This window comes from Erithacus rubecula, assembly GCF_903797595.1.
Source record: "Erithacus rubecula genome assembly, contig: SUPER_Z_unloc_7, whole genome shotgun sequence".
NCBI lineage: Eukaryota > Metazoa > Chordata > Aves > Passeriformes > Muscicapidae > Erithacus > Erithacus rubecula.
Genome location: NW_027635539.1, coordinates 97014 through 111629, shown reverse-complemented (window position 1 = coordinate 111629; position 14616 = coordinate 97014). Strand labels below are relative to the sequence as shown.

Genomic DNA, 14616 nt, shown 5'->3' with positions numbered 1-14616 from the left:
TATTTGCCCTTTTCTTGCAATCTACAGTTCTATAGTAAAAGCTACAAGCTTTTGTTTTTGTTGTTGTTGTCTTTTTTTTCCAAACTATTTGTATTTTTTGAAGAGAAGGAAGGGCCAACACATGTAAGGACTTTTGAGCTGTTGCCCAGTGTTTGCATACTCTCCTGGAAAGCGGAAGAGATGAATGAGAACAAGCCAGCCAGCAATGAGGAAGGTCAGATTCCAACATGATAACTGCCCTCCTGCACTGCTGGTTCATCCACTTTTCAACTGCTCACAAGTGCAACCCAGCAGAGCAACACATGGAGCAAGGGTGACACACTGTGATGGCCCAGCAGAAGTACAGAGGTGTTGCTGTGGTTGTCCCCTCTCTGTTCAGGATGGCTTTCAATGCACAGTTAGATAGACTTCATTCACTGTGTCCAGGGCCAGTTGAATGTCCACCTACCAGGGTCTGTGAACACACAGGATCTGCAGTTCCACAGGAACAAGCACAATCCCAAAAGCAAGTGAGAAGAAAACATGCTGGCCAAAGCATGAGCTGTGTTTTTCTTAGCAAGGCTGCCCATACTCTTAAGGAAGCAAAAAATGGTTTTAAACCTAAAAGTAAAAATTTTCCAAATAAGTTAAAACTATTTCCCCAAATATTTAATTTCCCAAATTATTGAATTATAATTATTTCCTAAATAATAAAATTTTCCTGTAAAACAAGTTGCTCCTTGATCCTGAGAGTCAATGACATTTGGATTCTCAGATTTCTGCCTTCTAGTTCTTTCCTACTGACTTTCAATGAGGTTGTAACGGAAGGGCCTGCCTTGCTGATGTTAAGGGATGCTTATCTAAAGGTGTCATGAGATGAATCTAGAAAGGCTTCAGCCTGTTAGATACCAAATACCTTTCTGACCACCAAAAAAGTTAGGAAAGAAACCAAGCAGTGTCCTCTGTCCTCCAGTAAATTGTGGACTCTGAGGGAAGTTTTAATTTCAAATAATATCAGTTATAAAAACAACTGGGGAAAATTATTCCAAGTATGGACCTACCTGCTCCCACTGGTTCTTTTTATTTCTTGTACAAATAGGAAAAAAAAAAAAAGATTTCACAGGGTTCAAAGCTCTTTAGGAAACTAGGCTAAGAATGAAAGATAGGTTTTGCCTTAGGAAAATAACAGCCCAGGAAACTAACACGGTTAGCAATGATGAGTATCTTGGGCAAGATTGAGTTGGTTTCCAGCATTGCTTTGGGTATTGGCTGTCTTTAAAAGGAGGCCTAAGTTGGCCTTTTCACCATATGTCTTTAAAAACAGCAGGACATGGAGTGTGGCTGCTGTGACCAGAGGTGTTAAGGTAAGAGCAGGAAATTAAGCAGCCTGCATTCCTGTGAGACCCTGAGAACACAGTGTGTTCCCACCTCAGAAGGGCCATGCTTCTTTTCAGATTCCTGATGAAAAAAATCCCAGCTGCCTCATCTGGATGATGGTAAAGTAGAACTGCTCCTCTCTCAGAGCAGCACAAGTCTGATCTCTGTCCTGGAGCTACAGCTGAATGATATTATCTGATTTCCGGCATTTACTGAAATACAGAGATCTTACAAACAGAAAAAGGCCATCAATATGTGACAGCTCCTCCCTTGCATAAACTGAATTTTCAGAGATTTTGCATAAATCAGGATAAGAAACCTGACAGCAGTTTTCATCATGCTGTCTTTGAAAAATAAAGGAAAATCTTTTCCACAAAATATGACATCCATAAAGCCTATATAAATTATTACTTTGTATCTACTTTGCATTATTAACCATTCCAGGTTTTATTGTGAAGCTTCATTGATCATTTGCATCTTGCAGAGGCAACACAACTGGAAAGCAAATGAACTTCACCACTGGCTCTGCAAGTGATTTGCATTCTGGAGCTATTGAGATGGTGATACAGAATAAATTTTATCCTGAAATCCTTTCCTTGGGGCTTCCCACCCTTAATGTAATCTTTTTCTCTTCAGCACCAAGTATTTCCCTGCACATGTTATAATATATTTTCTTTCTAAATTGTCATATACTTGCAATATATTCTGTCATATATGACTATCTGCAGTGACTGATGCCAAATTGTAAAAATTTTTCTGTATCCTGCCCTGGACCTTTGCAAATGCTCCAGAGTTTTGTTAGAAACAAAGCTCAAACCATTCATGTTTTCTTAATAGAAGATGTTAAGAAGATAGAAACGATTACCTCCCTGCTGTCATTCTCTGGAAAATCGATAGATTTGCTAAGTAGAAGGAAGAATAACCTGTTATACTTACCAGTATTTTTAATCAGGAAGTACATTCATGGCATGTTAGCAGAGCCTTGGCTTCCTCTGTATGCTGCCAGCCTGACACAGCATCTTCTTCCACAGCCGTTTCCCTAAATCTTCATGGGAGAGCTGTAACTAAGAAAGGCTGGCTTGTCCTTATGGTTGTGTGATGAATTTCTGTGCTGCATGCAAGTCAAGGGATGTGGCTGATTCACAGGGATGGCTACAGCCTTGGGTATAGCCAGGATGATGCAAAAACCGCTTTTCTGTTAAAAGCAGACCATTTTTTCTTCCCTCCCATTATACTGGCAGCCAGACCTCTGAAAAATAATCAGGAATTTCAGCAGCTGGCACAGAGAGTTGGTAATGTTGGGGCAGGCCCTACTTGTGTTCAGACTCTGAGGGCCAGCTCCTGCTGGTGACAGCAGACACAGTGCTACTGGGCTTCAGTGGGCATTGGAGCAACCTGAAGAAGCTCAGTGTGCAGTGATGTGGGTTTTGGTCCTGCCATCTTCTGTGTAGGCACATGAAGATGTGTGTGGCACCTGGGGTGTGGTTTAGTGCTTGGCTTGGCTGTGCTGTGCTAACAGCTGGAGCTGATTTTAGAGGGCTTTTCCTACCTGAATTAGTCTGTGATTCCCTGTATCTGTGATTCTGTGAATAAAGAGAGTGTGAGCCTGTTGGCTATGGCTGCATCCAGCCCTGATAAAGATATCAAAACTCAGTTTCTCCATGCTGAGATGACTTACTAGACCCCATTTTCACTATGGCTAAGCTTGGTTTAAAAAGAGACTCAGCTGAACCTGGTGAAAAGGTTTTCTTCTAAACTCGTGGAAGTATTTTAACATCATACATCAGACCACTGAGATATACCTTCCTGTCATCTCTGCTGGTGTTCTGGTAATTCTCCTTTGAGTCTACCTTAATTTAAGGTTTATTCTTCTCTCTGCAGAAAATGCTCCTTTCCAGTAATCCTATTTCATAATCCCTTCTATGACTGTCCAATTTATATTGCCTTGAATCTCCCATGAACTTCTTCAAAGTAGCAATCAGATCTCTACAGGCTTGTCCAACCCCATTCTCTCTTCTGTCAAGGTGTAAACATCTCAAAAACACCCCTGTCCTTTCCCACTCTTCCCAGACATGGTTCAGACAGAGCTGCACAGGCTAACAGAGAACAGCCAAATTGCACTGGTGCAATGGAAAGGATGCCCTGTGCTTATTGCTGCATTTCTCATTATAAACCTTGAGGAAAACTGGCTCTGTGAAACCTGTAACTCATAGCTCATTGCGTTTAGGAGGTCCCAACAGTAATTTCTGCTGCATTTCTACTGTTGTTTTCTCGATGTTGCCTCCTAGGCACAGTAGTGAAAGACAGTTTTTAGTATTTTATAGAGAAGTCTGTACAAATTAGGTTAGGGAAGTCCCTCTTCCACATGAGATGATGTGATGTACTCTCTGTACTCCCTCTTGGTGAAAATGGGGCTGCAGCATTTTGCAGACCCAGGCCAGAAGAGACTGAATTGTTTTACAAGCACAAATTTTCCCGATTTGTGCCTCAGCAGCATGGACAAGCCACTGGAGCTGTCTCTCTTTCCAGCCTCTCCCAGGAACGGGAAGAGCAGTGGCAGATGGGCTGAACACCAGCATTTTGGCCATAGCCCTGGCCCTGTGTCCCCAGGCAAGGAGATACAGATCCAGCCCCTAGTACTACTCCAGGAGCATCACTGTGCTCCAAATAGCAGTGGAAGGATTTCTGCCTCATTTGAATAATGGGTTAATTAGTGCTCCTCTGTTTAAAATTGCTCCATTTCTGAGTCCATCAAAGTCTGTGAAAGCTTTGTCACGTGTTTTATGGGTATTAGGAGGCAGCATAATTTATATAAGATATGGAAAAATTATACAGGAAAAGGAAGAAATTATTCCAGAATAGAACCCATTAGTGCAAACAGTAAAAATTACTTTTTTAAAAAAGAAAAATGCTATTTTAAGAATTCATTTATATATTTTTGGGCCTCATTCTCTCTCCTAGCACCACGCAGTGTCACGGCAGGACCCAGCTCCATGACAGGATGCACTGGGATTGTTGTGCAAAGCCTTGTTTGACCTGGAAGCATTCCCCTCTTGCAGGGCAGATGAAAGCTGTCAGAAAACATCTGGTGGTGGGGGTGGTCAGCTCCAGGAGTTTGTTCTGCAGCAACTACAGCAGAACAGAGAAGGAGGAGCTCTGTTTGAAGGGACTCTGTAGGTGGTGCAGAGAGCACATCTACATCTTTATTTTTTTCCTGAGAAATAAATGGAGATAAATAATTCATCAGGAGAGACAGCATAGAGGATTGAAATTTTTGCCATTCCTCACAGAGCAGGCTGTTAAAACACAGTACTTTCAAGGACCAGATGAAAACTTACTGTCTAATAGCATGAAAACATATTAGGAACCCATGCAGGGTTTCTTTGCATGAAAATAACTATGTGTGAAGTAAAAAAAAAAAAAAAAAAAAAAAAAAAAAAAAGTTATGCTGTAGGAAAAAAATCTTGTAAGGTCATTGCATAAATGTGAATTGGTTGGTTCGGCTGAGCACACGCTGAATCTGAGCATTCCACTCCATCACCACTGTGACCAGGAGCCTCACTGCTTCCTCTGTCAGGGTAGGTTCTGCAAGGCAGGGAACAGGGGAATCATAGAATCACAGAAACATTCAGGTCCGAAAATTCCTCTGAGATTAGGTTGGAAAAGTCCTCCAAAATCTTTGAGTCCAACCAACATTGCCAAGTCCACCACCAAGGCATATCCCCAGGCCATATCTACGTCTTTTAAATCCCTTCAGGGATGGTAACTCCACCCTGGGAAGCCTATTCCAATGCTTGACAACCCTTTGAAGTGAAAAAAAAAATTCCTAACATCCAAGCTAAACTGACCTGGAGCAACTTTAGGCCCTTTCCTCTTGTCCTATTGCTTGTAACTTCTGAGAAGAGGCCATGCAGAAGAAAGACCTGAATAGCATAAGGCTCATTAGAAGGCAATGAGAACTCAATACTGATAAGCACTGATCATTGTTTGTTAAAGTCAAGACACCAATATCAGTAGAATTTTCACTAATGTGAGCATTGGCCCATCCCTGTAAAAGTGATGCATATGGCAGACTCTTGGTGTGGAACTATCACAGTTTATCCAGGAAGGACTAGAGAAGGTGCTGGATGCAGATTTTCCTCTGGTGATCTGTGTTGGGTTGATGTAGCCAGAAATGGGTATTCTATCACCACCTGTTAAAACCGGGTAGGGCAGTGATTCCTTATCTCCGTGGCACTATTGTCTGCTAATGGGCCATCTTTAAGACAAGATGGGTAATCATCTTTATCCTCTCCACGACTCATCCTCCCTCCAGGAAGATATCATCTGCTGCTGGACCATTAAGTGCCACCGTATGACTGATAAAATTACATCATCCCATTGGGAGAGCCAGAGAAAGGAGCCGAGCCTTTCCTACCAAGATAAAAATGGAGCTGTTGGACAGCTGTTAGACCCTTCTTTCCACTAGATTCCAGAGGAGAAGCTGGACCTTTCTACATCATCCCCGGACTTTTGGAGGAAGTCTTCTCCCTTCTACAGGAGCACTGCTTCAGCTGAACCAAATTTGCCACTGCAGGAGGTCTGTATCCACCATTTGATCGGATTGATACCAACACCCTGACTGACTGATGGGGTGTCAGGTTGTATTCTGACTCTGTCAGGGTTGGGATTATTCTTTGTAATACTGTATTTCTATTTTAATTTTCCTAGTAAAGAACTGTTATTCCTAATTCCCATATCTTTGCTTGAGAGCCCCTTAATTTCAAATTTATAATAATCTGGGGGGAGGGGGTTTACATTCTCCATTTCAAAGAGAAGCTTCTGCCTTTATTGGCAGATAACTGTCCTTCAAACCAAGATAGGATCCCTTGAACCTAAGTCCATGCCCACCCCCTTTGCACCAATGGTTGGGAACATGGGCTGTCACGTTGTCTGGTTTTAAGACAAAACTTTAAAATTTGATGTCAGTTTGTCTAATATTGCCCATAAATGACATTTCAGTGGAATAGAAGTTTGTGAAAATACCCTGACACCAATTTTTATTTTTAAAATTGCTCTGGAGGAGCCAAATAACAGGAACATCTGGGGTCAGCTGGCAATTACCTGTGTTTCCAGGTATCATCCTGCTTCAGCATCTGATCACCACCTTTACAACCCTTTTTCAGGCCAAGGCCACATACTGTTCTAACTACCCAGGAAGTTTGTCATGAGGAGAGATGTCCCCTGGCAAAGAGATAAGCATATCTGAATGCATTCTAGAGGTTTTCCTCATAGCTCAGCTCATTGGCAAGTGGCCATACAAACCTGTTCATGTGCTCACAACTTGCAGGTCTACTTACCATGGTTGTACATGGACTGGCTACAGCATGAAGAAATAGAAACAGCAAGGAAACATCTTGGGAATGACCTGGTTTCATGGCTCCCTTCTTTTCTGGCTTTGTGGTGGCTTGCCAAAACTGGTACCCTGCACTAAGCATCATCAGTGAGGGTTTGTGAGGTGGGACCCTGGGCTGATGCCAGCTGCAGAGCTGGGAGGATCAGAACAGGGGATGTGGGAGTGCATCAGTCATCCCATACACTTGACACAGGGGCAGGGGTGATCTCAACCACCAGCAATTTTCATTACCTTGAAAATCCTGACTGCCATCCAAGGCATGATTCCTTGTTTGCAGAGATAATGTCAATGGCTGGAATAATCCATCGACCCGATCCAAACGGAAAAGTAAACACTTCATTTCCACCCAGAGCCCTGTTTGCTAGGCTGTAGTGCTTGTGACGCACTGGAGGATGAGCTCACACTCATGAAATATTTCAGTTCCTACTTCTATTGTCACCTCTATTTTTACTATAAAACCCTTGTAGGAGACAGATCATCTGCAGTTCTGACTCAGACCATTAAGGGCATGTTGAGAAATAACTTTCATTTCCCACAAGACTAATTTACGTCAGCATGCAAGAAGATAATCAGTCATAAATATTTGTTCATGTCCATATCTCCTGATTGCTTTAAAAATATCAGGACAATACTTTCTATACCTTAACCAAAAGCAGAAATTCAGCTTGGTTTTCCTACGATCTGAAGAGCATGGTAGTCAGGCTGGTTTATATTTGCCTCATTTTCAGCAGCATGGAATTAGGTATGGCCTGAAAATCATGTGTGACTTTTTACCGTTCATGAATTCCATATTTTTACTTAATTGATCAGTTCTTTACCATAACTGGCAACGGCCCACAAGGAAATGAATGTTCTACATCTGGCAAATGGGAATTTTATTGATGTAGTATTGGGAAAGCAATAGGCATGATTAGCCAGCACAAATGTTGCTATCCTTGATGTTTGTTTGAGAGCAGTGTTGGTGTTTTCCTGCCTACATTGTACTTCATGGGAGTTAGAAAACGTGCTCTATTTAATATTTATAGGGAAGCTATTTTATCCACTAGCCCTCTATTAATATTAATCAAGGTAAAATTGTGTGTTCCCTCTATTAATATTAATGTTAATGTCAGTGAGCACAAGTATCAGTGCAGGGATTCCAAAATTTTTCCTTAGGACTAGCAGCCAATTTTTCCTTTTCCCACTCTCTTCATCCTCATTCCACAGACTTTCTGAATAGGCACACATGGCCAGCTGCAACACCAGGCTCTTCTGCTGGTCCCCATGCTGGAGGAACAGCAATTCCTTTAACTTCAGGAGAAACAAATTCACTGTGAATAATCTGGTTTAAAAAACCCATGTACTCAACTACAGCCTTTGCCCTTGAGTCAGCTGTAAATCACAAAGGGATAGAATCATTCAGGTTGCAAAGATCTTTAAGGTCATCAAGCCCAGCCTCAGCACTACTGAGGCCACCACTAAACCACGCCCTCAAGAGCCACTTCTAAACATCTTTTAAATTCTGCCCTGGGATGGTGACTGCACCGCTTCCCTGTGCCAACACCTAACAACCCTTTTGGTGCAGAATTCTTCCCTAATATCCAATCTAAACCTCCTCTGTTGCCACTTGAGGCCATTTCCTCATTCTGTTGCTCACTTCTCACCTGTGAGAAGAGGCCAACTTCCCTCTTACTACAACCTTTTTTCAGAGGGTGGTAGGATCCCCACTGAGCCCCATTTTCTCCAGGCTATACAAGCTCATCTCCTTTGGACACTCCTCACCAGGTTTAAACTCCAAACCCTTCTAAAGCCCTGTTGCCCTTCTTTATATATGCAGAGGATTTAAGAGACATTAGCAACCAAAAAATCAATGTCCCAAGAGGAGCCACAGCCATATCTCTGCTGTCCTTATGTTCTGATAATGGGAAAAGAGAAATGGATCCCTTTATTCCAAGGGTAAACATTTATTTAATTTATTTTATCTTTGATAAAATAGATTTATTACAGAAATGGTTCCTGCTTGGACAGGGTAGCATCAACCCCTTTCTTGCCTTGAAGAATGTGGACAGACAGTCTTCCTGGTGGGCCATGAAGCAGAGACATTTAGATGGTCCCCCAAAGAGCAATCATAATAACAAAGCATTGATGGTGACTTTTCATGAGTGGTGAAGGTGAAGATTCATAGTGTGAGGGCAGTTAAAGAAAATTCAATTCTCTATGTGCACCTCCTAAATAATTTTAATGTGCTGTTTGCACTCCTTGCATTCTGTTTTGGGATGACACCTGATCATGTTGATAAAAGTGATTCGGGCAAGAGACTCAGTCCTGTGTCAGTTATTGGGTGTCCATAATGAGATCAATTTTCTCATTTTATTTCCTGCTCATCAATCACCCTTATGCTTGTTGGGTGTACCTGAATTTGTGTCCAGCAGCAAAATGAAGATATTTAAATTTACTCTAATAAAATCTTGTACCAAGGTTATATTAAACTGCAGAGATAAATGGGAACTGCTCTAAAACATCTTAACTTGAGGTCTGCATATGTCAAAAATGCATATTGTTCAAGCATATCTTGCCTTTAACTCTTCATTTTTCTCTAGAGTGCATAGCAACAGAAATAAAAATGGTATTACCTCAGGGCTTTTTTTTTTTTTTTTTTTTTTTTTTAAAGGAGGGAGATGGGGGATGGAGGGAAAGAGTTTCAAAACAATTGATAAAAACCCCTTAATTGTTCTCTCAGGTCTTGAATGGGCTCACATGTTATACAAAGTACAAGTCTCTGTAGTTTTATTTTAATTAAGAAAGGATTAATAGGAAGAGAATAAGAGAAAATTGCACACAAATAATCCTAAAAGTGAAGTACAGGGTGCATTTAGTATCCATACTGGCAAGGAAAGGTGGTATAATGCATCAGCAGATAAAGTATTTTGGCATCCTGGAATCCAACAGCAGAAAAAAAAAACCAGAAAAAAACCCACAAAATACCCAAAACAGAGAAGGGAGGCAAGGGGAAAGGAAACAAAACTGCCTAAAACAGAATGCAAACAGTCTTGGGCCAAGGAAGATTTGTTATGAAAGCACCCTTATGAAAGTATCATCAGCCTTCTTGGGAAAGCAGCATTCGCAGACAGCTTTTTTGGGAGTAAAATCCAACATAACTCCCTGATATTTAACTTACTGGCCATTAATAGATGGTTTATGAGAAAACTGTTCTTTATTATGCATCATGTGAGAGAGCATATGTCTTGATTTTCGAGTTTTTGGGAAAGCAGAGAATGCAATGACCATCTAATTGAGTTACTGACCGTTTTCTTGGACATAAGCAACTACACCACTTTGTTTTTTCATAAATAGCACTTTTACCATAGGACTACCTTATATTACACAACCACAGCATCAGAAGGCATTTACCACCCTTTTTTCAATATTTTTGATTTTCATAGTAACTTTATGACTACGCAGAACTCTTCATAAATATTTAATTTGTGTTATTCTGCAGGCACAAGTGCTGGGGAGGAGTCAGAAAGTGACTCATTGTTTCTTAATAGGAGATGAGAGACAAAGGAGTTCTGGCGTGGAAGTGGGAGAGGGCTCTTGGTGCTGATAAAATTATCTAAGGATTTTTAAAAATCCTGTGAAATGAAGATAAGTGTTTCTTACACCATCAACAAGGGTATGTGTAAGAAAACAAGCAAAACTGGTCTACTCTATAATAAGAAAAATAATGTTAGCAGTAAAGTAATGGTAAAAACAATAGGAATAATTTATTTCATCCTTCAAGAGCTGTAGCCATGATATCAAGGATAGAAATAAGAAATAAACAGTGTGATCACACACTAAAATAACTGATTTATCATTGAACACTTTATGCAAGGTAGAACCATTCCTTTGCCCTTCTGGTACGACTTGTGTTTATGCTCACATTTTTCTGGGATTGGTCTTCACTGATTTGATGGCCATTTACTAAACAGCAAATTTACCATAAATGGTTGTTTTCAAAATGGCTCTGCGACAATGCCAAGCATTAGCTCCACCTTTTGAGTAGCTGGTTAAATAAGAGCAGGTCCACTGACAGCTATGAAGATCCTGAAGGAAAAATAAGTGGAAAGACATTTTCCTGAAGTAAACTGTGCATGAAGTTTCCCATCCCACCCCACCTCCTTGAATTATCCTCATTACCGGACTCTTACTCTCTCTGACTATGAAGGTTTTTCTGTACTTTGCATACCCTGGTATTAAACGCCATTGTAATATATAATACGATGTAATTAATGTAAAGTTGCATCTCAATTCCATCTTCCAGTAAGTCTGAACTTGCCTTCATCCAAATTCATCATCTCCCAGGATATGGTTTTGTCCAGCCCAATGCGGTGAAAGAAAACTACATGAATATACTGAACGACAAGAGAAGACAAAGACCTCCACTGCGGAAAAACTGTATAAAAACTGACTAACTAAAGTGGGTTTGTGAACATTTGGGGATTTGGAGCGATAGAGTTCGAATCATTGTGTGTTCACCCGCTGTCGACCCCGGGCTCGGCATTGTCCTTTCTGATTGTGGCTATCGAGGACCGTGTTTCGGTCGCAAAATGAATATGGCTTATTTTAATCATATTTAATTCGGCTTGATCTCGTTTTTATCTATAACACCTTCAAGCAGAAGTTCGAGCAACAGCCCAGGAGATAACTGGTCAGGTGTACCTTGCTAGAGTAACTATATACTTCTGGTTTTGGCTGGGCTACATTTTGTGTTGCAGCACCACCACAAAAATTATGTCTGATGCGTGATAGTTATTGTTATTGAGAGGAATGTTACATTTGTCTTTACAAACAAGTTGTAGATCTGTTGGTAGATACAGTTAGCACCTAGAGATAAAATAAACAATGGGAGGGATTCCACTGATTGGTGAATGGAAAAAGAGAGTTGCCTTTACAAAAAAACTGCAGGTTTTCTAGTAGATTAAATTGGGTAACAGAAGATGAAAGAAGCAACAGGGGGGGAAACTATGAATTCTACAAGAATTAAAAATTAAAAGAAGGGTTATACATTAGAGAGGAATGTCAGGTGTCAGGGGTTCTGGGTAGTCTGTACCTCTCAAGTACCTCAGCCAATGGGGAAAGAGAGAGGGAAAAGCGGCCAGGAAAATAGGATAAAAAGGGAGGCTGCGTCCTCCAAAAATCCGAGAGATCCCAGGGGAATGCCCCATGGCCTCTCCCTTTATTCGAATAAAGCAAAAAGGACTCCTCTGTCTCCTTTTTGGACATAAACTTCTGGCGTTTGTGGATTAATTTTCCTTACATTATGAATTGCTTTTGCAGATCTTACAGGCCTGCAGGATGCGATCAATCCTCAGGGAAAGCACTAAAGGGTAAATTCTACATCAGTTCCCATTTTAATTTTAAATTAACCATGTCTCAGTTGAGTGGGGCTGCACACCAAATAAACATCCACAATTTAATGAAAAATACCCAGTTTTTTCCAATTTTCTTGGTCCTGCTATCATTTTTTCTGCACCAAGCAGTCAGTGCTGGAGAGTTTAACCCATCTCCTGGGGATCTGCCAAGTGCTGCTCAGCGTGAGGGGAGGGTTGAACATAGGGATGCTTCACATGGAAGGAGCAGGCATTTTCTTTTACAGTCCCACTGAGCCACTAGGAAGGTTATAAGTCAACCAAGAAAAATGTGAGTGCCTACATAAATAGATTCTTCCCTATTATATCCTCCAAAACAGGTCAAAAACAGTGGTGCTACAGCTAATGCGTATAACTAGTGCTTCATGAACCTGGCATTATCACAAATAATGTGTCTTCATGTTACTATAATATTCAGGTGCTGCATAAAGAGAAGTGCAAATCCTTCAGGGTGGATTAATCCTTCATGGTCGAATCAATCACTCCTTTGTTTTATATCTGTTAAAATCCAGATTCAGGTACTGCTTTGAGCTGCTGTGTGATCTTGGAATGGCCACAAAAATTAGAAGAAAATTGTCCTTTTTAAGGTGCATTGAAAATACAAACCCTTTCAGGTTTCAGGGGGCAGAGAGTCCACAACAACAACAACAACAACAAGCTAAATTGCCTGAGCTGTTTTACCAGACAAGAGGTTGCCAACTTTCAGGGCAGATCAATAAAATCTGAGAGGCTGTGTCAGCACAATGGATGAGTGCTGGCAGCAGGGCAGCCTGTTTTGTAAAAATCCTCCTTGGCTCAGAGTAGTCCAAACCCCAAGGAGAAGGTGAGTTTTGAGTGGTGGCTTTGGTCCTGCACACCCTGAAGTTGGTAAGGAAAAGCATCCCCAAAAGGACCGTGGTGACATCCTTGCCCTCCCCACTGCCGGTGGCACTCCTGCTGTCCAAGAGATGGAAATTGCCTTTATTGCTCCTGGATAAAAAGCACTACCATTTTCTCTACCTCACAGCCACCCAGGCTTCCAAACTTATGCAGTAAAATAAGATATAAAGTCAAGATACTGCTGTTTTATTCCCTGAACAATGCCAAAAGAGCTAAAAAAGGCAACATAAATATCTGCCCACAAATGAGAAGGCTGCTGTGCTTGATGCCAGTTTTATGATGCCAAGGTGAACCTGGATCAAGTCACTCATATAATCTACATGGGCATGGCACAGGCTTTTGATGCTTACTATTTTTTCACTCTGTTATAGGTGATAAAGTGATCAAGCCGAATTAAGAATAATCAAAAGAAAATATTTTTATTTTGCTACTAAAATACGGTCTTAGATAGCCACAGTCAAACTTCTGGAGCCCCAGTTCAGCGATGGGTGAACACACTGATCTGAACTCTATTGCTTCGGATCCTCTCTGTTCTCGAATGTCGTTTCTGCCGGGTTGTTCTCACACAGTTTTTCCTGCCTGGGGCAGAGGTTCTTCTTTCTTTTCTTAGCTTTGCATATTCATGTAGTTTTCCTTCTTTGTGCTGGGCTGGACAAAACCATTTCTGGGAAACGAGGAATGTTGATGAACGCTGATGTTGGTTTAAGGGAATCCAGTATTAAGATGTATGTTCCTGGCTACTATGGTTATATTGATTGGTGATACTTATCAAGTGTTCATCGCTTGAGTATTTCCTGGACTGTCTCAGAAAGAGCCATCTCCGCTGGAGTCACATCTATTAACTTGCTAATTTAGATCTCTTTTCTTAGTTGCCAGCTGTAGTTTTACAATTCTGTGAGGCAATCCTTTTCCCCAACTGCTGCGTGTGTTCTAAAGATATTTTTTTTCCATACAGGCATGTTTTATTCCACATAATTTTCACACAAACACGGATTATTTTATAATATATATTACAACTCCATCAAAAGTTACAATCCTGAAAGTGTGGATCCACATTCTTTTCCAAACTTTTATTGGAAAGAAGCATACTATGTGAGAGATCTCAAACACAGGGCGCAGGAGAAAATCTGTGCTTATTTCACCTGTAAAATTTGCTAACTTTTCTGAGCAAAGTTTTGTGTCTTAAGACTAGCACTGCCTAATTGTGCTGGTTGTGCATGAAAAGTCACCTGAGAGGAGGAGCACAAAGCACAGAGACACAGTATGAGAGCCCGTGCAGCCATAAAGTCTTGGTATGGTTTCCAAGATGGCATGACCAAGATGGCTCCCTTCAACTTCTGTGTACAATTTTAACCCTTCTAATTCTCAGATAAGACTGCAGATCTCCTGACCTTCATTGAATGAGAGGAATAAAACAGGAAGTATACTAAGTCAGTGAAATAAGAGCCAAGTTTCCAGATGGGAAGAGATTGAAGAGATGCCATGGATAAGTTGGCTGAAAAACTTTTTTTGTGGGCTATGGATGGCGGGGCGGGGGGAAGGGGGGTGGAACTGGACTACACTGAACATTCCTTTAAATTTTGGAGAACTACTTGG

The 14616-nt window shown here is 41.1% G+C and overlaps 1 long non-coding RNA gene across 1 annotated transcript; it reads right to left on the bottom strand.

The window, feature by feature from the left end:
- Positions 1 to 4304: 4304 nt before the first annotated feature.
- On the bottom strand, positions 4305 to 6567 carry LOC306815086. The gene is made up of 3 exons (XR_013777313.1): positions 6460 to 6567; positions 4868 to 4941; positions 4305 to 4570 (listed from the first exon to the last, which is right to left on the bottom strand). It is a non-coding gene; the product is annotated as an uncharacterized lncRNA (long non-coding RNA).
- Positions 6568 to 14616: the final 8049 nt, after the last annotated feature.